Source organism: Hemitrygon akajei, chromosome 1 (genome assembly GCF_048418815.1).
Source record: "Hemitrygon akajei chromosome 1, sHemAka1.3, whole genome shotgun sequence".
NCBI classification, from domain to species: Eukaryota; Metazoa; Chordata; class Chondrichthyes; order Myliobatiformes; family Dasyatidae; genus Hemitrygon; species Hemitrygon akajei.
In genome coordinates this window covers 204142677-204165833 of record NC_133124.1, presented here as the reverse complement: position 1 = coordinate 204165833, position 23157 = coordinate 204142677, and the positions used below count along the sequence as shown (strand labels likewise).

At 43.6% G+C, this 23157-nt stretch overlaps 1 long non-coding RNA gene across 1 annotated transcript; it reads right to left on the bottom strand.

Annotated features, from left to right (window-relative positions):
- Positions 1 to 5803: 5803 nt before the first annotated feature.
- Positions 5804 to 22916, bottom strand: LOC140739412 (uncharacterized). The gene is made up of 3 exons (XR_012101633.1): positions 22820 to 22916; positions 11973 to 12088; positions 5804 to 5951 (listed from the first exon to the last, which is right to left on the bottom strand). It is a non-coding gene; the product is annotated as an uncharacterized lncRNA (long non-coding RNA).
- Positions 22917 to 23157: the final 241 nt, after the last annotated feature.

The window sequence follows — 23157 nt, the reverse complement described above, 5'->3', positions numbered from 1 at the left end:
AAAATAGTGTTAAATTGAAATACAACACCCAAGTATTACAAAAACCATTTGGTTCACTGTGCTCTCTGTGATAAAGTAGCCAGTGAGCTAAATCACATTTAGAGTGAAGGAATTCTTGTCACCATGGTTCGGATATGGCCCAAGTTCAGAGTGAGAGACACTGAAGGAGGTTGATAGTACATAGGTGATACGAACAGTGTTAAAGGGAAAATAAAACATTAAGCGCTAGGCCAAACAGGGCTGTCAACTAAAGCTCTCAAAGGAAAACAAAACCTACGCTTCGGCTGAGAAGTACATCTGAACATTAAATGAACACCGCTGGGCTTCAGAGTCAGTTGATTTGAAAGTCCAATATCTCAGAGAAGGCCGAATGCGAAACAGCAGCGAAGCGTTGCTATGCTCTGTCCAAGACTTAACAAATGCTACGACAACAAGAGTGGAGTTAAATACTATCAGAGTTAAAGAATGATTACCTGACACGTGCAAATTCACAAGTGCGATTGCCGTAACTACTGCGCTGCTGAATCCGTGGTCGTGGCAATTCTTTCCAAAGTTGCATGGAACCCATGAACAATGCCAGTAGTCCTAATAGACACGAAGAATGGGTCTCTCAGGATCTGTGGTGATTTTAATGCCACCTTCAGCCCAATATTGAAAGTAGATGTAATGTCGAGGCTTATGAAGCACTAGTAAGGCCTTGCTTCATATTATGAGCAGTTCTTGGAAAGGATTACTTTATTACTTTACTTTTTTTGTCACCAAACAATTGATACTAGAGCGTACAATCATCACAGTGATATTTGATTCTGCGCTACGCGCTCCCTGGAGTACGAATCAGTAGTAAATATAATAAAAAATTGAATTATAAATCATGATAATAAAAATGTGCTGACACTGGAGAGGGTTCAAAAGAGGTTCAAAAATCTGACTCCAGGATTGACTGGCTTGTTATATAAAGAACGTTTGATGGCTTTGGGCCTGTATTCACAAGAATTCAGAAGAATGAGGGGTGACTTCATTGAAACTAATCGAACAGTGAAAGGCCTTGATTGAGTGGATATGGGGAAAATGTTTCCTTTTAGAACAGAGGTGAGGAGGAACTTCTTTAGCCAGAGAACGGTGAATCTGTGGAATTTGTTGCCACAGGTAGTGGTGAAGACCAAGTCTTTATGTATATTTAAAGCAGAGGTTGATAGATTCTTGATTGGTCAGGGCATTAAGGGATATGGGGAGAGGACAGGAGATTGGGCCTGAGAGGAAAAATGGATCAGCCATGATGAAATGACGGAGCAGACTCAATGGATCAAATGGCCTAATTCTGCTCCTATATCTTGTGGTCTTTCAATATCCTTTGCCCAGGATAGAGGTTATCTTTGCAAACCTTTCTGGAGGAAAACACTTCAGCCAAGAGGACTTAGCTGAGGCCTACCTACAGATGGAGATGGACAAAGAGTCCAAAGTATTTCTCAGCATAAACACAAAAGGCTTTATTGCTATAATTGGCTTATATTTGATGTCACATCTACACCTGCCCTCTGGCAGAAAGCTATGAGCCAGGTGCTACAAGGCTGCCCAGGCACTTAGGGTTACCAGGATGACATCATTATTTCCAGTAAGGATGACAAGGAAAATCTCCAAAATCTCAAGACAGTATTAAAAAGATTAGAAGATTATGGGTTCGGAGCACAACGCGCAAGTGTGAGTTCTTTAAACCAATCATCACTACTGTAGTCACACCATCAATGCGCAAGGATTACTCAGGTGTGATGAGAAAAGACAAGCAGTGGAGGATGCTACAAGCCCAAAGGACATGTCGTAGTTGTTCTACAACTTCTGATAATTCCCTCACTCTCCCTTCCCCCGTCCCACTGACACTCTGCCTCCTCTTCTAGCTGCCTATCACCTGTCTCATGATTCTGCCTTCTTCTACTACCCATAGTGCTTTCCCCTTACGTTCCTTCTTCACCCCTCCGGCCTATCCCCTCCCTGCTTCCCCTCCCCCACCCCTCGATCTTTTCTCTGATTGGTTTTTCACCTGGCACCTTCCACCCTCCCCCCACCTTCTTTATAGGGCCCCTGCCCCCTCCTTCTTCAGTCCTGACGAAGGATCTCGGCCCAAAACGTTGACTGTTTGTTTCAACGGATGCTGCCTGACCTGCTGAGTTCATCCAGCTTGTTTGTACATGTCGTAGTTGTGATCTGTTTTGGATTGATCAATTACTATAACAGGTGTAACAGTAACTTGTCAATTATTATATTCCACCCCTTGAACTCATTACTACAGATTGGGAAGAAATGGCAATGGACAAAGCAATCTGATGTGGTTTTCAAAAAGGCAAAGGAAACGTTGACTGAAGACAATCTACTAGCACATTCTGATCCACATGGTCCAGTGAAGCTCGCCTGTGACGCCTCACCTTATGGGCTAGGTGCAGTCATGTCACATGCTATGAATGATAGAAGTGACACCCCATTGAATTTGCACCATGTCCTTACTGCTGCAGGGCAAAATGACATACAGATTGACAGAGAGGCCTTGAGTCTCGTTTGGGCTGTAAAATGTTTCAACCAGTACTTGGATGTGATAGAGTGTACCCTCATAACTGATTATCAACACTTACATCCATTTTCAATCCACAGAAGGGTGTTCCACTACTAGCAGCAGTACAAAAGCAGAGATGGGCTCTGTTTCTTGGAGGACACGGTTAAAAGATCAAATTCAAGAGGACAACCTATCACGGAAACGCTGATGGATCATCTCAGCGAAGGGTGAAGAAAGGTGTCCAAAGCTGTCAGAACCACTTCCTGCCGTCTCAGAGTCAACTCCTACAACCACCACGGAGGAGGCCTCAGAACCTGAGATTGTTTCACAGACACAAGTCTCACCTGCCAAGCAGGGGACCACTTCCACCCCCCACTTGTTAGGAAAGACATTATCCCACGAGAGTAAGAAATCCTCCACAGTGATTAAATCTTTAGGCTTGAATGGGACAAATCGTATATATGTCTACGAGGGGTAATTGATAAGTTCGTGGCCTCGGGTAGAAGAAGATGAGTTATACCGCTCTCGTTACGTGCACATGCCGGTCAACTCTTTGAGTGATTATGCAGAAAGTTTGAAGTTAATAACTCATCTCCTTCTACCTTAGGTCACAAACTGATGAGTTATTAACTTCAAACTTTCTGCATAATCACTCAAAGAGTTGAGCTGCATGTGCACGTAACAAGAGTTGTATAACTCATCTCCTTCCACCCGAGGCCACGAACTTATCAATCACACCTCGTATATAGTAGTTGTATTATATTGTATACTTTGTATATAGTTGAGATGCATTCTATATTCAGTTACAGTTTATAGCTAAGCAGGGGACGAATGCTGTGTATTTAATATTTCAGTAATAGTTGAATGATATTGGAAATATATTGTTTAATTAAACATTCTTTATTTTTTTTATTAAGTAATTATGGGTTATATTGTATATATGTAACCCTTAGGCTCGGCCAGCACGTGGTTGTCTAGGGGAAGACAGCCTCTGGCACAGCCAAAAAGAGAAATCACATTTGTGTGGAAGCTGCATAATGTGTTGCCCTGTTACAAATCCGAACCACAAAATATCAGACAGCACACTATATGCAATTAAACGAGTGAACTTTATAGATCTTAATCTGACTATAGGGTTAGTTAAGAAAATAAAAAGAAACAGTTATCTATTTTAATGAAACAGTCTAAGCTGCTCATGATTGGAGCTCATGATTTTGTCCAGTTGTTTCCCATCAACCTCTGAGCGTCGCTGACCTTTGGACCCTCGCTCCTAGTCCACTCCATTTGGCGGTCTACCAACTCTCTCCACTCACATCTTCTCTCTTCATCTCTCACCGACAAAAGGCCATGAAATCCCTGCTTCCAGACCCACAAGGAAGAACAACGTGCCTCTCATGGGATAACATACATTCTAAAGGCCCCGTTATCTCTAGTCATAACCCAAACATTGCTGCTACAGAGAAACCATTACCTTAGCAGTGAAACATTACAGAGAGGCCATTACATTAGCAGTGAAACCTTAACAGAGTGTTACATATAAAAATAAATAGATGACATACGTTATCACGCCACCATGTCGTACGTGTATGCATCGCTTAAAGTAAAAACAAAATTTGACTCATATTCCTGGCTCCCTTGTTTTCCTTTCAATTAGTTTTTTAAAATGTTTTGCTAAACATAAAAGAAACCATGATCAGCTTTATTTCTACATCTGTTCTGGGTGCGATAGCTAGTTCAGACTTGGGAAAAAATATAGAGCAGATATTCCCCTGGACTAACCCATTAGCTATCCGAGCACCTGACCTCAATTCACAATACAATCATCTCTTGTTGATCAGTCCTGACTTAACCTTATGGCTTTACTGTAAGAGGCACCATACAGATAGTTTCAAAAACTAAACATCAAATAGAGCCAACAAATGAGCGGTGTAGTATTTGGATGCCAGCTCACAAAGATACATAGAAACATAGAAAACCTACAGCACAATATAGGCCCTTTGGCCCATAAAGCTGTGCCAATCATGTCCTTACCTGAGAAATTACCTAGGGTTACCCATAGCTCTTTATTTTTCTGAGCTCCATATTCCTGTCCAGGATTCTCTTAAAAAACCCTATCAAGTCAAGTCAAGTCAAGTCACTTTTATTGTCGTTTTGACCATAACTGCTGGTACATTACATAGTAAAAATGAGACAATGTTTTTTCAGGACCATGTTGTTATATGACACAGTACAAAAACTAGACTGAACTACGTAAAAAACAACACAGAAAAGAAAACTACACTAGACTACAGACCTACCCAGGACTGAATAAAGTGTACAAAACAGTGCAGGCATTACAATAAATAATAAACAAGGCAATAAGGCAGTAAGGTGTCAGTCCAGGCTCTGGGTATTGAGGAGTCTGATAGTTTCGGGGAAGAAACTGTTACATAGTCTGGTCATGAGAGTCCAAATGCTTCGGTGTCTATTCCCAGACAGCAGGAGGGAGAAGAGTTTGTATGAGGGGTGCGTGGGGTCCTTCATAATGCTGTTTGCTTTGTGGATGCACCGTGTAGTGTAAATGTCTGTGATGGTGGGAAGAGAGACCCCGATGATCTTCTCAGCTGACCTCACTATCCGCTGCAGGGTCTTGCGATCTGAGATGGTGCAATTTCCGAACCAGGCAGTGATGCAGCTGCTCAGAATGCACTCAATACAACCCCTGTAGAATGTGATGAGGATGGGGGAGTGGGAGATATGGACTTTTCTCAGCCTTCGCAGAAAGTCGAGATGCTGCTGGGCTTTCTTTGCCATGGAGCTGGTGTTGAGGGACCAGGCGTGATTCTCCGCCAGGTGAACACCAAGAAATTTGGTGCTCTTAATGATCTCTACCAAGAAGCCGTTGATGTTCAGCGGGGAGTGGTCGCTCCGTGCTCTCCAGAAGTCAACAACCATCTCTTTTGTTTTGTTCACATTCAGAGACAGGTTGTTGACTCTGCACCAGTCTGTTAGCCGCTGCACCTCCTCTCTGTAAGCTGACTCGTCGTTCTTGCTGATGAGACCCACCACGGTTGTGTCATCGGCGAACTTAATGATGTGGTTTGAGCTGTCTGCTGCAGCACAGTCGTGGGTCAGTCTAGATACAACTGTGGCAGCTTGAGATTCAAATCAGTTTGAACTGTGAGAAGTAGCAGAGAGAGGTGATGGAGATTTCATTAAGTGGGCAACTTGTATCCCAGATTCCACCAACAATGTTTAATGTCCATTGTGTTTTCCAGTCTCGTTACTGGATGTAGCCTAAGGTTTTATAAATACAAGATGCATTGGTGCCTTGAGATTTATTTAATTGCTTGGATATTTCTCTTTGCTATTCCATTCCTAATCCAGTTGAATTTTTTCTTGCTTTTTCCTGGTTACTCTCCGTCTCTTCCTAAAAATTATAAAGAGGTTACTGTTTAATAAATGTATGTAAAATTGCTCTGTACTGTAATTTATTAATTTATTTTAAACTCATTATCCATGTGTATGTACCAATTGACCTGATTGTGCATAGAATTAGACATTTCAATATCATTAGCATAGGAGATTATGCGAATTCTGGAAATCTTCATCAACACACAGAAATTGCTGGATGAACTCAGCAGGGTAGGCAGCATCTATAGAGTGGAATAAGCAGTTGCTGTTTCGGGTTGAGATCCTTCATCAGGACTGGAGAGGCAGGGGTAACAAGTCTGAATAATAAGAAGGGGGCGAGGATAGGGAAAAGAGTGCAAGTTGGCAGGTGGTAGCTGCTGAGAGGGAAGGTTGACGGGTGGGGTTGGGGGGAAGGGATGAAGTAGGCAGCGTGGAGGTAAAAGGTGGAAGATGTATTCAGTGTGACACCAGATTTTCCGAAATTGGGTTGGCATGGCAGTGCAGTGGTTAGCACAACGCATTAAAGAGCAGGCGACCTGGGTTCAATTCTTGCCGCTGCCTGCAATGAGGTTGTACGTTTTCCCGGTAACTACGCGGGTTTCCTCCGGGTGCTCTGGTTTCCTACCACATCCCAAAGATGTACCGATGGTAGTTTAATTAGTCATTGTGAACTGCCCTGTGATTAGACTAGGGTTAAATCGGAGGATTGTGGGTGGCAAGGCTCAAATGGCCTATTAGAACACTAGAACACTAGAATACTACAGCACAGTACAGGCCCTTCAGCCCTCCACGTTGTGCTGACCCATATATTCCTTAAAAAAAGGAAGTACTAAACCCACACTACCCCGTAACACTCTATTTTTCTTTCATTCATGTGCCTGTCCAAGAGGCTCTTAAATACCCCTAATGTTTTAGCCTCCACCATCATCCCTGGCAAGTCATTCCAGGCACCCACAACCCTCTGTGTAAAAAAATTTACCCCTGATGTCTCCCCTAAACTTCCCTCCCTTAACTTTGTACTTATGCCCTCTGGTGTTTGCTATTCGTGCCCTGGGAAACAGGTACTGACTATCCATCCTATCTATGCCTCACATAATCTTGTTGACATCTATCAAGTCCCCTCTCATTCTTCTACGTTCCAAAGAAAAAAGTCCCAGCTCTGCTAACCTTGCTTCATAAGACTTATTTTCCAATATAGGCAACATCCTGGTAAATCTCCTCTGCACCCTCTCCATAGCTTCCACATCCTTCCTATAATGAAGTGACCAGAACTGAACACAATACTCTGAGTGTGGTCTTACCAGAGATTTGTAGAGCTGCAACATGACCTCTCTACTCTTGAACTCAATCTCCCTATTAATGAAGCCGAGCATCCCATAGGCCTTCCTAACTATCCTATCAACCTGTGCAACCTATTTCTTGCTGTATATCAATTAATAAAACAATTCCAAGCTTGGCCGTGAGAAGAGGTAACGAGGTGGATGAAGAAGATCTGAGAATGTGCTTTAAGAGGTACCTTTTAAGATATGCAACATCCAGCTGACTTCTGGGAATCTCTAACCTATGGCTGTTCTGTGTGGAAAAATACTGGGAATGGTATTAAGAACTTTGAAACTTTACATTGGAAATGCACAGAAGCCCCACATAAGCAGTAAAGAAGCAGACAGCATATTAAGGCACCCCCTCTCAGCCCCTCTGCCCCAACTATAGAAGAGTCGGCAGTCCCCATACTGGTGTCTTTAGCTACCTCAGACTCAGAAATCCAGCCATACTCATTCCTGCGGGACTGCCAAAAAGGACAATGAGTTTGCTTGCATGTTATAATGTCCCCTTGAAAAGCAATTAGAGTCAAGAATTATTTAATCCTTTTATCATCGTGTCAGATATCGGTTCCAGTCCTATGGTATGGACATAAGTTGATGGCTCTGGGTCTTTTCTTGCTGGAATTAAGAAGAATGAAGAGAGATCTCATTGAAACCTCTCAAATGCTGAAAGGCCTAGACAGAGTGGATGTGGAGAGGATATTTCCTACAGTGGGGGAGTTGAGGACCAGAATGGACAGTCACAGAAAAGAGAGATGTCCATTTAGAAAAGGGGGGAGAGGAGCCAGTCCCATCCCCTTTTCCCTCTCTCACCTTATCTCTTACCTGCCCATCTCCTCCCTCTGGTGCTCCTCCCCCCATTTTCTTTCTTCAATGGCCTTCTATCCTCTCCTATCAGACTCCCCCTTCTCCAGCCCTGTCTCTTTTTCACCAAGCAACCTCTCAACTCTTTACTTCACCCTTCCCCCTCCCAGATTCACCTATCACCTTGCTTTTTTCCCTCCCTCCCCCCATCTTTTAACACTGACTCCTCAGCTTTTTTTCTCCAGTCCTGTTGAAGGGTCTCGGCCCAGAATGTCAACTGTTTACCTTTTTCCATAGAGAGAGAGAGAGAGAGAGAGAGAGAGAGAGAGAGAGAGAGAGTGTGTGTGTGTGTGTGTGTGTGTGTGTGTGTGTGTGTGTGTGTGTGTGTGTGTGTGTGTGTGTGTGTGTGTGTGGGGCTTGGATTTCCAGCATCTGCAGATTTCCTGTTGTTTGAGAGGAAGGTGAAATGGCGGAGTAGACTCGATAGGCCAAATGACTTAATTCTGCTCCTGCTGTCTTATGGCTTTATGACTATTTAACAGCAAACAGAGCAGGAAAATAGCGATGGGATAATAAGTGTCATTGACTGGGTGGGCAACTCCATTGAAGTTGAAATCAGCCACTGCCCCACAATGTCAGTCAAGGTTATGGGATAGATTTGCAGCTTGGAATGGATCAAACCTCACCAGAAGTTGCTGACAGAAACTGGAGTCCATCCTGAGTGTAATTTAACATCACAAAAGATGCTGGAGGAACTCAAAGGGTCAAGCAATATCTAGACAGGGAAATAGACAGTTGACAATTTGGGTCGTGACAATTTATCTGGACTCTGATCCAGATCTAATTGAGTCAAGGCCTTTCAATTCCATGTTGATTGTTCATTTCCATGCATAGGTGCTGCCTGGTGAGTTCCTTCAGCACTTTCTGAGTTGCTCCACGTTCCAGCAACCTCTCCGGTCTTTATGTAACACCCTTCTGCTATTTATGAAAAAAAAAAGAAAATCATTTCTTAGTTCCTTGCATTCAGAGGGACAAACTGGAGTGAGTGAATCACAATTTGTTGACACTGAAAGAGAGCTGTCAACCAAGGTGACATATAACTTAAAATTATACAGTTCACACCAAACATAACATTTATATATTGTAAAGAGCAAAAAGAAAAACAAGATCAACACAACAGTGTAATGTGGAAGCATTGGGGATATGTAAAATCTGATCTTCACAGCACAGAAGGTCAGACCTACAGGGGAGTCAGAGATGACAATATTACTATTATTGTAAATATCAATAAATGTCAATAAGAAACAGAAAGCCTAAACAAAATTGCTGGGTGCAATAGGTACATTTTATTAGAACTGTCATCATGATATAATTGGTATTCAGGCCATTATACACGTCCAGGAGATTTGTGGTAACTAAATAGTATTGCTGACTTCCCTTCACCACACATTGATCATCAGTGATGGGAACAATTGCAACTGCACTACATCATATTAGAGTTTTAAATTATTACCTTCCTATTGTCCTTCTGGAAATTGGATTTTGCTTGCATTTCATTGACCATTTTAATTTCTCATGTCCCCACCTTATGTAAAACCCAAAGTAACCCTATAATGGGAATATGTAACCCTCTCATTGCTGCTTCTTGCTTAAAAATATCTTTTGTCTTGGAGTATTTATTTCCATCCTCCCCTGAAGCTCCTCCTACCGTGTTGTGGTTTGGAGGCTTGTGTCCCTCAATGTCCTGGACAGCTATGTTGGTTGAAAGCAGGGCTTTATGCTTTGGCTCTTGGTAGGATCACCCATGCCAAACATGTCAAAGGGCAAAGGCCAGACTATGAGCGGTCCACTGGTCCTCTGGGTTCAGAGATTCAGCTCAGGCCTAACACCCCTGAATGGCCAAGCAAAATTTGTTGTGGAAGCAGCAATGAAGAATCCTTCTGTATTTGTGTGCAACAGTATTCCATGAACCATACTTGGGCACATTGGAGTAGGTGGCCAAGAACAGAGATGGACGATGTTTATTACTGCCAGTGGCGTAACAGTCAGTAAGTAAGTCCCTTGAAGCTGAGTGTTGTTAGGGACACACTTAAGGGCAAGTGCAGCTTCCTAGCGTGGCTAAACTGTAACATGAGCTCAGTTAGTTGGATCCAAGTTACAAATGATGTGCTGCTATAACTCCCCTTTTCTCTAGGTTGAGTGAAGGAAAATTAGGCTTACATTTATCAAGCCTCTTCACTACCTCAGGACGAATCAGAGGGTTTCAGAGGCAATGAAATACATTCAAAATCAAATCATTGTTTAGTATATGAGGTTGCTTTCTTCTGTGGAAGACAGTTGCAAGTAAATGCGTCCATTTAAGATACAGTTCTGACACCCCTTTCAGGATGACCCAAAGGACTTCAGAGCCAGTGGAATATTTTTCCAAGTGCGGCCATTGTCTGAAACATAGCAGCTAAATTGCACAAAGCAAGATTCCACACAGAGCATAATGGTCAGATAATAATGAACATTGAAAGGCCTACATCAGGTGGATGTGAAGAGGATGTTTTGAATAGTGGGCGTGTCTTGGACCAGAGGGCACAGCTTCAGAATAGAGGTACTGTACAAACAAGCTGGAGGAACTCAGCAGGTCGGGCAGCATCCGTGGAAATGAGCAGTCAACGTTTCGGGCCGAGGCCCTTCGTCAGGACTGAAGAGGGAGGGGGCAGGGGCCCTATAAAGAAGGTGGGGGGAGGGGAAGGTGCCAGGTGGAAAGCCAATCAGAGGAAAGATCAAGGGGTGGGGGTGGGGATAGGCCGGAAAGGTGAAGAAGGAATGTAAGGGGAAAGCACTATGTGTAGAAGAAGGCAGAATCATGAGAGAGGTGAAAGGCAGCTAGAAGAGGAGGCAGAGTGAAAGTGGGATGGAGGAAGGGAGAGGGAGGGAATTACCAGAAGTTGGAGAATTCGATGTTCATACCAAGGGGCTGGAGACTATCCAGACAGTGTATGAAGTGTTGCTCCTCCAACCTGAGTTTGGCCTCATTATGGCAATAGAGGAGGCCACGTATGGACATATCCGAATGGGAATGTGAAGCAGAGTTGAAGTGGGTGGCAACCGGGAGATCCTGTCTGTTGTGGCGGACGGAGTGGAGGTGCTCGACGAAGCGGTCCCCCAATCTGCGTCAGGTCTCGCCGATGTAGAGGAGGCCGCACCGGGAGCACCGGATGCAATAGATGACCCCTACAGACTCACAAGTGAAGTGTTGCCTCACCTGGAAGGACTGTTTGGGGCCCTGAATGGTGGTAAGAGAGGAGGTGTAGGGACAGTGCTGCACTAGTGCTTCACCTGGCACCTTCCAACCCTCCCGCCACCTTCTTTATAGGGCCCCTGCCCCCTCCTTCTTCAGTCCTGACGAAGGGTCTCGGTCCAAAACATTGACTGCTCGTTTCCACGGATGCTGCCCGACCTGCTGAGTTCCTCCAGCTTGTTTGTACATGTTGATTTGACTACAGCATCTGCAGTGTACTTTGTGTTCAGAACAGACAGATGTCCATCTAGAATGGAGATGAGGATGAACTTCTTCAGCTAGGGGATGGTGAATCTGTGGAATTTGTTGCCACGGATGGCTGTGGAGGCCAGGACACTGGGTGTACTTAGGGTGGAGGTTGATAAGTTCTTGGTTAGTCTGGGTGTGAAAGGTTTTGGGGAGCAGGCAGGAGAATCGGGTTGGGAGGGAAAATAAATCAAAATTGATCGAAAGGTGGAGCAGACTCAATGTTCCTATGTCTTATGGTTTTATAATCTGCTAAAAAGCCATTGATGGGGGTTAAACTTCAGGGGCAGAATCCTGGCAATAAACTCTGCTCTCTTTTTTGAGATAATGTGATTTTTTTTTAACAAGAAAATAAAACGAACCAGATTTTTACCTTTCTGTCTGAAAGGGGGCACTTCAGACAATGTGGTTTGCTTGTGGTCATATCCTTTGGTGTCAGATTAGAACAAGATGCTAGAGCTTTTAGTGCAGGCTTGAATTCAGGGCCTCCTGGTTCAGAAACAAATAAATGGTAGTTGACGCACAATTCAATAATCAACAAATAATTAGAGAAGGAAATGGAATGCTGTTCTGAATTACAAAGGCAATGGGGTATAAAGGCAGAGACGTCTTGTTCCAACTGTGCTGGAGAGTTCAGTACACCTTTGATCTCTTTAATTGGAGGTGGGATATACTTGCTCTGGAAACAGCTTGGAAAACGATTGCTAGGTTGAATCCAGTGATGAAGGGGTTGCCATGGTGATAGGTTGAGCAGATTGGGGTATGCTCATTAGAGTTTAGAAGAATGAATGGTGATTTGAATGGAATGTACAAGAATCTGATAAGAGACGCAGGTTGCTGGAACCTGGAGCAGGGGGAGAAAAAAAAACGAGCTGTTGGAGGAACTCAGCAGGTCAGGCAGCACTTGTAGAGAGAAACGGACAGTCAATATTTTGGGTTGAGAACTCCATCTGGATTGAAAGAGTAGAGGGGGTTGGAAAAGATAAAGAGGTGAGGGGGAAGGATGAGGCAGGAACTGTGAAGGGAAAGGTGGACCCGGGTGAGGAGGATTCAGAAGGCAGATGAAACAGGAAGAGATGGTGAGTAGATGGAACAGCAGGGGAAAGGGATAGACCCAGTGGGAGGAGGGTGATGGTGAAGGCAGATGGATTTAATAGGGAAGGGAAAATAAAGGATGATAAGGACTGGGGGTTTTAGGGCATTTGGAAAGAAGAGTGTGCAAGAGAGCGCTTAGACAGTTCAGTAGGAGAGAGAAAGGAACTAAGAGAATTAGAGAATTTGTTGCCCAGGCTTTTGGAATGTGAATTATCCGGGTAGATCATGAGGTCTGTTCCTCTAGTTTCACTTGGCCGCAGCCTGCGGTGGAACAGCCCAAGAACACACAAGTCAATGTGGGAAAGGGACGGAGAATGGAAATGATTTGCAGCGGGGAGTTCTGAATGGCGAGTGTTGACAGCACGCAGGTATTCAGGAAAGCTGTCAGCCAGACTGAACTCTTTTATTTTCTGCCCAAGATTCTGAGTGGACTTGCTGGACTGGATGTTGAGGGGATGTGCCCTTCACTGTGGAATCAACAATTGCTGCCAGAACTTGAGGGAATCAGGAGTTACACATGCAAGAAGGAGAAAAGGAGGAATGTCTCCTCTCAGAGGCTTGTGGACTTAGAACATAGAAGACAGAACAGGACCTTCAGCCCACAATGTTGTGCTGAACCAGCTAAGAAGTAAATTTAAAAAAAAACAAAAACTAATCCCTTCTACCTACCAATATTCATCTCCCTCCAGCTTCCACATATTCATGTGCCTATCTTTGAAACCCAAAGAATCTGTCTCATTTCCATCACAACACCTACCTAACATCTCTTAAAAGCCTCCAAAGTATTTGCCTCTACCACCACACCAGGCAGTGCATTCCAGACATCTGCCACTCTCAAACTTACCCCTCACATCCCCTTTGAACCTACCCCCTCTCACATTCAATGCATGCCTTCTGGTATTAGACATTTCAACCCGGGTAACAGTTACTCCCTGCCTACTCTAGCTATACCTCTCATTATCTTATAATCCTCGATCAGATCTCCCCTCGACCCTCCAGAGAAAACAACCCAAGATTATACAACCTCTCATGATAGCACACACCCTCTAAACAAGGCAGCATTCTAGAATTTGGAGATGAGTTTTATTTAAAGCATGATATACATACTTTTGGGTCACGGAGGGCTGAAGGGTGAAAGAGACACTCATAAAAGTGGAAGCATGACATTGGCCATGACCTACTTGGATGACAGAACAGGATTGAGAAGGTGTGGGAGCTGCTATATCTTGTGTTCTTGGATTCTAATCCTTCTCTGACCTTAGTTACAGTTATTTCAAGAGAACAGGTGGTGGATCCCACCTGCATCTGTACATTTCTGACCAGGTGTACGGGGCACAATATGTTGCTCCAAAACACCACGGACTCCAATGGAGTGGCTTAGACCTCCAGCAGTAAAGTCAAGCCCTGAAACACTGCTGAAAGCTTTGACAAACTACCAAGCTCTGCCCATAACTGCAGAATCTTTAACTGTTTTTTAAATGTCTCTCAAAAGCCATTAAAGCTAAAGTGCAAATTTTTTAAAAACCTTTATTCAAATAAATTTAATTCTAACATTTAAGAATATAGAAATAATTAGAAGCATTAAAGTGAAATAATTTCACAATTGGAACGTTCATCATCCCCTTTCCATTGTAATTAACAGGCTTGAAATTTAACGCTGTAGGTTGTGAAAGGTGTCCCCACTCTGATGTCTGGGATCCATCATTGCAGCCTACCTAAAGGCTAGTCACTGAGACAAAATTGCCACATTTAGCACTCTTGAGCCATTTGTACTGCTGAGACTTCCAGATCAGACAGTGTGTGCAGACTCCTAAATGACTGCAAATGGATAAATGTCAGACGTTCAGAATCAACACCAGGGGCCATCCGGGTCTAGTCCAACATTTAAAATCTGCCATTTTTCTCACAAAAATGTGATGATGTTGTAGATAATGACAAAGGTTGTTTAAAGCTACAGCTGGAGATAGATGAAATGGAGAGTTGAACGGAGCATTTGTAAAAGGCTCTTTGGGCTTGTATGAGGGGTCAGAGAACATTGGGCTCAAAGGTTTATAGAGCACCTGTATTGGTTAATTGTTGTTTAACAAGAGTTATTAATCATTGAGTGTTACTTCTATTATTTCCTCAAGTGACTTACTCTTTGTAATGCTGTCTCATGCTGCTTTCTGTTTAAATTTGTTTATTTTGATAGGCTTAGGGATTCTGTGTTACTTGCGTTATTTAAGCAGATGCCCAATTAGTACAAATCACGGGGTCCTACTTTTGAGAATGCTAAGTCTTGCGATGTTGCTTGGCCAAGCCACCGATGTCCTGTTGGGATTCTTATGAGTAAGCTCTAGTTAACGCCTGTACATTGGAGTCTCTCTTTCCTCTACAGTTGGGTTCCAACTTTGCCAGAGCATGTTGTGACAGCAGATGGAACTGAATGTCAACAAATGTGAAGTGATGCATTTTAGGAAGTCAGATAAAGGTATGACAAATACGGTAATGCGAGGAGGCACTAAGGAATGTCAGTGGACAGCAAGGTCTTGGGATTCAAGTCCATAGTCCTCTGAAAGTGGCAACCTAGTCAGATGGGATGGTGAAGAAGGTGTATGGAATGTGTGCTTTTATAGGTTGGGATACAGAGTATAAGATTAAGATGTTATGTTGCACATTTATGAAACACTGGGTAGACTTAGATTGTTTTGTGTAGTTCTAGTCTCCAAACACTGGGAAAGATGTGAATATGTAAGAGAAGCTGCAGATTTTACCTGGATTGAATGACTTTGTTTAAGGGAAGTGATTGGATAGGCTGGGCTTGTTTTCCCTGGAATGATGGAGACTGAGGGATGACCAGAAAGAGGTATATAAAATTATGATATGGTAGATAGTCAGAATCCTTTCTGCCCATGCTAGGGATGTCAAAGATGTTGCTGTTTTATGGCGAGAAGTTGCTTTCAAGGGATGCTAAGGGAAGATTTTTTTAACAGAGGATTGATATCTGGATTCCACTCTCTTGATAGTGGAGTCAGATGCAATTACTACATTGAAGAGGCATTTAGGCAAGCACTGGCATTAGCAAGGCACAGAGGGCATAGCAGATATGGATTTAATGAAGCAAGTGAGTTAATGGTACATGAACGAAAGATTTGGCATTATATAAGTGTGCGGTGCTACATTTTGGTAGGACTAATCAAAATAGGACATACATGGTAAATGGTAGGGCATTGAGGAATGTGATAGAACAGAGTGATCTAGGAATAATGGTGCATAGTTCCCTGAAGGTGGAATCGCATGTGGATAGGGTGGTGAAGAAAGCTTTTGGTATGTTGGCCTTTATAAATCAGAGCATTGAGTATAGGAGTTGGGATGTAATGTTAAAAATGTACAAGGCATTGGTGAGGCCAAATTTGGAGTATTGTGTACAGTCCTGTTCACCGAATTATAGGAAAGATGTCAACAAAATAGAGAGAGTACAGAGGAGATTTACTAGAACGTTACCTGGGTTTCAGACCTAAGTTACAGAGAAAGGTTGAACAAGTTAGGTCTTTATTCTTTGGAGCGTAGAAGGTTGAAGGGGGACTTGATAGAGGTATTTAAAATTATGAAGGGATAGATGCTTGTAACTTTTTCCTGAAGCAGACACTCTATTCCAAGCACAAACAAGAGAAAATCTGCAGGTTCTGGAAATCTGAGCAACACACAGAAAGTTCTGGAGGAACTCAGCAGGCCAGACAGCATCTAGGAAAAGAGTACAGTCGATGTTTCGGGCCAAAACCTCAACTGTGCTCTTTTCCTACATGCTGCCTGGTCTGCTGATTTCCTCCAGCACTTTGTGTGTGTTACTCTATTCCAAGCCCTGGCATGGAAAGAGATTACCAGGTGGACCAAGAAAAAGGACTGAAGGGTATACCCAATGTTTCCTTGAACAAACACAGCTTCTCCACTGGCCCCTGGGAGCACATCAAAACTCTCTAAAGTAACTGAAAGTGTATACAACCTCACAAAGACCCTTCTGCCTATCTCTGTCTGCCCCGTCTGTGGAAGAGTCTGTGGTCCACAGTCCCTTTATTACTTGTCTCAGAATCCACAAAGCCACAGTGTAAGCAAGTTACCCTCAATCTAGAGGGATGTCCAAGGAAGAGAAGAAGATGTGACTCCGGAATACAAGCTGGAATCCAGGTTTGTATTTTTACCATTTTTTAATATGTTTGGACTCCTGAGTTCAAATGAAATATATGTCAGGTAGCTCTGTACAATCTGCAATTATACTGCAATCTGCAAATATTATTCTGTAGCTTCTGAGAGGCCTTCATGATTCATTAAAGGGGCAGCACCTTAACCCACTCAACAATCCCCCAGTGCTGCACAGGAGTGTCTGAATATTTTCTGCCGTGTTTGTTTGAAGGCTTCAATCCAAAACCTGACTCATAGATAGGATTGTATTCTCGACTTAGCTGAGGTGGCACCGGGACTATTGACTTGCAGAGAATTAGTTTACTGTTGCTTTGCTTTTGCTATTAACCAAGGAGAAAATACTGAGCCAATAGTTAAAGAAGGAACTCTTTCCAACGTGTGAGAGCAAATCCGCAAGAACACATGAGAATAGGATCAAGGCAGGACATTTGGCTCTCAGCTTTGTGCCACTCATAACTGAACCGCCCCAGGTTCAGGTGCAGATTTTGATTCAGATTTATTATCACGAGTGCGTGGAAATATACAGTGAAATGTATAAGTTGTGTGAACAGCCAAACACCTAAAGGTGTTCTGGGGGCAGCCCGCAAGTGTCACCTCACATTCCAACACCAAAGTGGCATGCCCACGATGCTCGGCAGAACAACACTGAACACAACAAAGCAGAATGCAACAAACAACAGAAGTGCCAACAACAAGACACCTCCCATCCACGCACTCATGCAGAATGTCTCAACTCCTCTTCCACGCCAATTCTGCACACCCTCAAATCCCTGATTTGTCAAAAAAATTACCTATCTCACTTAAGTAATTTCAAAGATGCAGAGCCCACAATCTTCTGGGATGAAGGGATCAAATTCACCTCCATCTATGGGAAGAAATTCCCATCACCACAGTTTTGAATAACTGCCTTCTTAACTTGTACCTATGGCCCCTTGTTTATGACTCTCTAACTAGCAATAAATAGCCTGATATCAATCCTATCATGTCGCTTGGGCTTTTAGATAGATAGATAGATAGATAGATAGATACTTTATTCATCCCCATGGGGAAATTCAACTTTTTTCCAATGTCCCATACACTTGTTGTAGCAAAACTAATTACATACATTATTAATGTTGCAATTAACATTACCCCTTCTAAACTCCAAAGAACAGAGATCTAAATTCTTTACTTATTCATGATAGGTCAATTCTCTCATAACAGTAATCAGACAAGTGAATAAAGCTATATGTAGCATAGGAACAGTCCCTTCGGCCCATCTAGTCCACACTGACCTCACCTGCCTAGTTCCATCTGCCTGCAGCTGGACCATTTCCCTCCAAACTAAGTGAAGGAGGATGAGCTGTGACCTGATAGAGGCGTACAAGATGATAAGAGGCATAAATCAAGTGGATAGCCAGAGACTTCTCCCAGGGACATAATTTTAAGGTGATTAGAGGAAAAAATAGGGAGAATATCAGGAGTAAGTGCTTTGCGGAAAGAGTGGTGGTAGAGGCAGATATATTAGAGGAATTTAAAATACTCTTAGATAGGTAGAGAAACAACAGAACAATAGAGGGTTATGAAAGAGGGAAGGGTAGATTGATCTTAGAGTAGATTAAAACGTTGGCAGAGCATTGTGGGCCAGAGGGCCCGTACTGTGCTGTAATGTTCCATGTTCTATGGTTTATGTTTCAAACCCCTCCCATTCATGTAGCCATCCAAATTAACATAATATCTTTTGGACTGTCACCAATGGTTGTACTAAGTGAACCAAAATGTGGGCTAAGAAAGGGACGGAGAAGAGAGTAAAGCAGAGATCCTCTACAGTAGGAACTGAGTTTGAGCATTTCCTTACCTGCACTGTGGATACTGGCAATACCGAGGCAGTCTTCAAAGCTGTTACACTGCACAGTATGTTACAATAGCTTATACTGACTCTACCAAAGTGAATTCACTGAGAAAAAATAGGTTTAATTTACCACTACCATCCAATGACTGTTTAAAATTGGATTCTCCAGTGCACTGCTTGTTGAGATTATAAAATGCTCAATTTTTATCCCTGGTTGATGAAAATATTCCTGAGCAGACGTATCAGGCAGTTACAGAAGTCAACTAGCTTGTCAGATGGGATTATGAGAAATTATACACTGCAGAGGAGATTTTGGGAAAAGAAAGGAAAAGGGCAATGGGAACTTCATAGAATTCTCCTGGGTTTTTATTTTCTCATTTATTTTACAATATTGTGCAGTTAAAGAAAGTACCTTTGTTATGTCTTGATGAGCCTGGTAATCTTTTCTCATACTCAACATCTCAGAGGATCTAGTTTGGGCCCAACACATTAATACGATCATGAAGAAGGCAAGCTATCAGCTAGACTTCATTAGGAGTTTAAAGATATGTGGTATGTCACTGAAGGCTCTAGCAAAATTCTACTGATGTACGGCAGCGAGCATTCTGATTGGTCGCACCACCGACTGGAATGGAAGCTCCGAAGCGCAGGATTGAAAGCGGCCGCAGAGGGATGTAAACTCAGCCCGCACCATCACAGGCACAAGCACCCCTGCGATCAAGGTCATCTTCAAAAGGAAGTGCCGCAGGGAGGTGGCAGTCTTCATGAAGGACCCTCACCACTCGGGATATGCCCTCTTCTCATCAATGAGGAGTTACTCAGGTGGCAGAGAAGGATTACCAGGTGAGGGTGGGGGGTGGGGAGGTGGCGCAGGTGCAGACACACCCAGCCCTGAGATACCAGGCAAGGTCATTTGAGTCCAAACAATTGGTTTATTGATCATTACGGAATGTCTCTCTGGTGCTTCCCTTCTCCTTTCCCCAACCATGATTCCCCTCTCCCTGCCTCCTTCCCACTCTCAGTCTGCAACAGAGACCCATGTCAGAATCAGGGTTACCATCACTCACAAATGTCATGACTTTTTTTGCGGCAGTAGTACAGCGCAATTCATAAAATTATTACACAGTACTATGCAAAGCTCTGAGGCACCCTAGCTGTATAGATATGTGCCCAAGACTTTTGCACAGAACTGCATGTTGGTGATAATGAACTTGATTCTGTTTCTGAGTTATGTAAACAACCTTTGTGAAGCAGCAACCGATCCGATGAACAGATTGGTGCTGCTGTTGGCAACAGCCAGGGCGTCACGGTAGTGTAGTGGCTGGCGAAATGCTATTTCATCATGGGGCGTCAGGGTTCAGGATTTAATTCCGGCGACGCCTGTAGGTAGTTCGTATGTCCTCCTCATGGAACCTGGGGTTTCCTCCTCATGCTCCGGTTTTCTCCCATATTCCAGACATGCACCAGTTTGTAAGTCAACTGGTCATTATAAATTGTCCCGTGACTAAGCCGGGGTTAAGTTGGTGGGTTGCTGGGTGGTGGGGCTCGTTGGGTGGGGAGAGCCTCTTTTATCTCAAAATAAAATAAGGCTGGGCTCTCTGTCCAAGTGAAGCTTTTTAATCGTATCCCTGGGAAACGGATGTGGATTCCAGAAGAGGACAGGATTACTCCAGGATTCATTGTAGAACAGGCTTTGCTGTTTTACCGTTTAAGCACCTGTAGTGAGCTAACAGAAGACTTTCTGCTCCAATGAAACACGAGCCTAATCAGAGTGACCTCTGCTGGGAGAGACAGGTTAAAAAAACGTAGCACGAAACATATATCCAATGAAGAAAGATATCATCCTGTTTAAAGTTATAATAACAATGAGACCCGAATTAACTTTGGCACAACAGGACATTTAATTTCCTGTACCAGGTCGAAGTACTCAATTGATACTTGACCTTTAGGGCAAAAGAAGTAAGGGATTTCACATTACCATGGCCAATTGCATCTTCTTTGAAGCACAAAGTGATTGTGTCCCCAAACAGCCATCAAATCAGTACACGGTCTTCACTGTCACAGCAAGGTGCAGAGTTAGTGTCATGGATCTGTATGAGCTGACTGAACAAAGGGAGCAGGTGGAATGATGTGAGGAAACGCAAGCTAAAATTTTGCAATTCCAAGCTTTGCAGGGCTTTTCTCAAACCGCCAGTCACAGAACCAAAGAAACACAATGTACATGAATCCTGAATCAAATTAACAGACTTCATGAAGAGATAAAAATGAAGGGAGGAAGGTTTATAACCCACATAAATGCTGGAGGAACTCAGCAGGTCAGGCAGCATCGATGGAAATGAATAAACCATCAACGTTTCAGGCTGAGACCTTCTTCAGGATTGGAAAGAAACGGGGAAGACACCAGAATAAAAAGGTGGTGTGGGTGAAGAAGAACAGCCAGAAGGCATTAGGTGGGTGGGAAAGATAAAAGGCTGGAGAGGGAGGAATCTGATAGGCAAGGTGGGTGGACCACAGGAGGAAGGGAAGGAGGAGGGGACCCAGGGACAGTTGATAGGTAGGTGAGAAGAGATAAGAGGTCAGAGTGGGGAATGCAAGAAGAGGGGACGGGGAGGGATATTTTTTTACCAGAAGGAGAAATTCTTGCCATCAAGTTGGAGGCAACCCAGACAGAGTATAAGATGGTGCTTCTACATAGTGGCACAAGAGATCAAGGAAACTTCCTGTGTTTGTTTTTACTAAAATTGTAAATTCCAGAATGACAGATGAGAACAACGGATGCTCAGGAGTTAGGTTTCCAAGTAATGAAGTCTTCTGCAAACAGTAGAACTCTTGAAACCAGCATTCTGCCAACAACCTATGGGAGCCAGAGCCTCGGTGACCATGTTCAAGGGTGAAGGGTCTTTGACAAACGTCAAGTATCATAGGGTTTGGCCCTGCTGGATTCTAACATTTTCACAGATTACAGAGTGGGAGGTATGCCCAGAGAAAGAATCAGGTTACAAGTGAAGAAAAGGAAACCACGTTAATTATTGAATGACACACACAAGATGTTGGTGGAACACAGCAGGCCAGGCAGCATCTATAGGGAGAAGCACTGTTGACGTTTCAGGCCGAGACCCTTCGTCAGGACTAACTGAAAGAAAATGTAGTAAGAGATTTGAAAGTAAGAGGGGGAGGGGGAAATGCGAAATGATAGGAGAAGACCAGAGGGGGTGGGGTGAAGCTAAGAGCTGGAAAGGTGATTGGCAAAATGGATACAGAGCTAGAGAAGGGAAAGGATCATGGGACAGAAGGCCTAGGGAGAAAGAAAGGGGGAGGGGAGCACCAGAAGGAGATGGAGAACAGGCAGAGTGAAGGGCAGAGAGAGAATAAAAAGGGGAGGCGGGGAAAAATAAATAAATTAGGGATGGGGTAAGAAGGGGAGGAGGGGCATTAATGGAAGTTAGGGAAGCCAATGTTCATACCATCAGGTTGGAGGCTACCCAGATGGTATATAAGTTGTTGTTCCTCCAACCTGAGTGTGGCTTCATCTTGACAGTAGAGGAGGCTATGGATAGACATATCAGAATGGGAATGGGACGTGGAATTAAAATGTGTGGCCACTGGGAGATACTGCTTTTTCTGGCGGACCGAGCGTAGGTGTTCAGTGAAACGGTCTCCCAGTCTGCGTCGGGTCTCACCAATATATAAAAGGCCACACCGGGAGCACCGGACGCAGTATACCACACCGGCCGACTCACAGGTGAAGTGTCGCCTCACCTGGAAGGACTGTCTGGGGCCCTGAATGGTGGTGAGGGAGGAAGTGTAAGGGCAGGTGTAGTATTTGTTCCGCTTACAAGGATAAGTGCCAGGAGGGAGATCGGTGAGAAGGGATGGAGGGGACGAATGGACAAGGGAGTCACTTATCTCTTACTACCTTTTCTTCTTTCAGTTAGTCCTGACAAAGGGTCTCGGCCCGAAACATCGACAGTGCTTCTTCCTATAGATGCTGCCTGGCCTGCTGTGTTCCACCAGCATTTTGTGTGTGTTGTTTGAATTTCCAGCATCTGCAGATTTCCTCGTGTTTAATTATTGAGTGTCATGGTGGCACAGTAGCTAGAGCTGCTGCCTCTTACCTCTAGGGTCTGGTTTCAGTCCTGACCCTGTCTGCTATCTTCATTAAGCTTGCAGTTTCTCTCTGCCACTGTGTGAGTTTTCTCTGGGTGACCTGGTTTCTTCCTATATACAAAAAATATATACTTCTGATTAATTGGCTTCTTGGATACAGTAAGTTTCAACAAAAATATAATGATCTAAAAGAATATTTTGGGATGTGAAAGAATAAATGCAAAGATTTATGGAGAAATAAGGAGAAGGGGATGGAGCAGATGGGCCTAGTATACCGTCACCTTCTCCCTCATAATATGTAAGTTGATTAACTGAATGTTTCATGAAATTAAAAATAGTCCCTTTC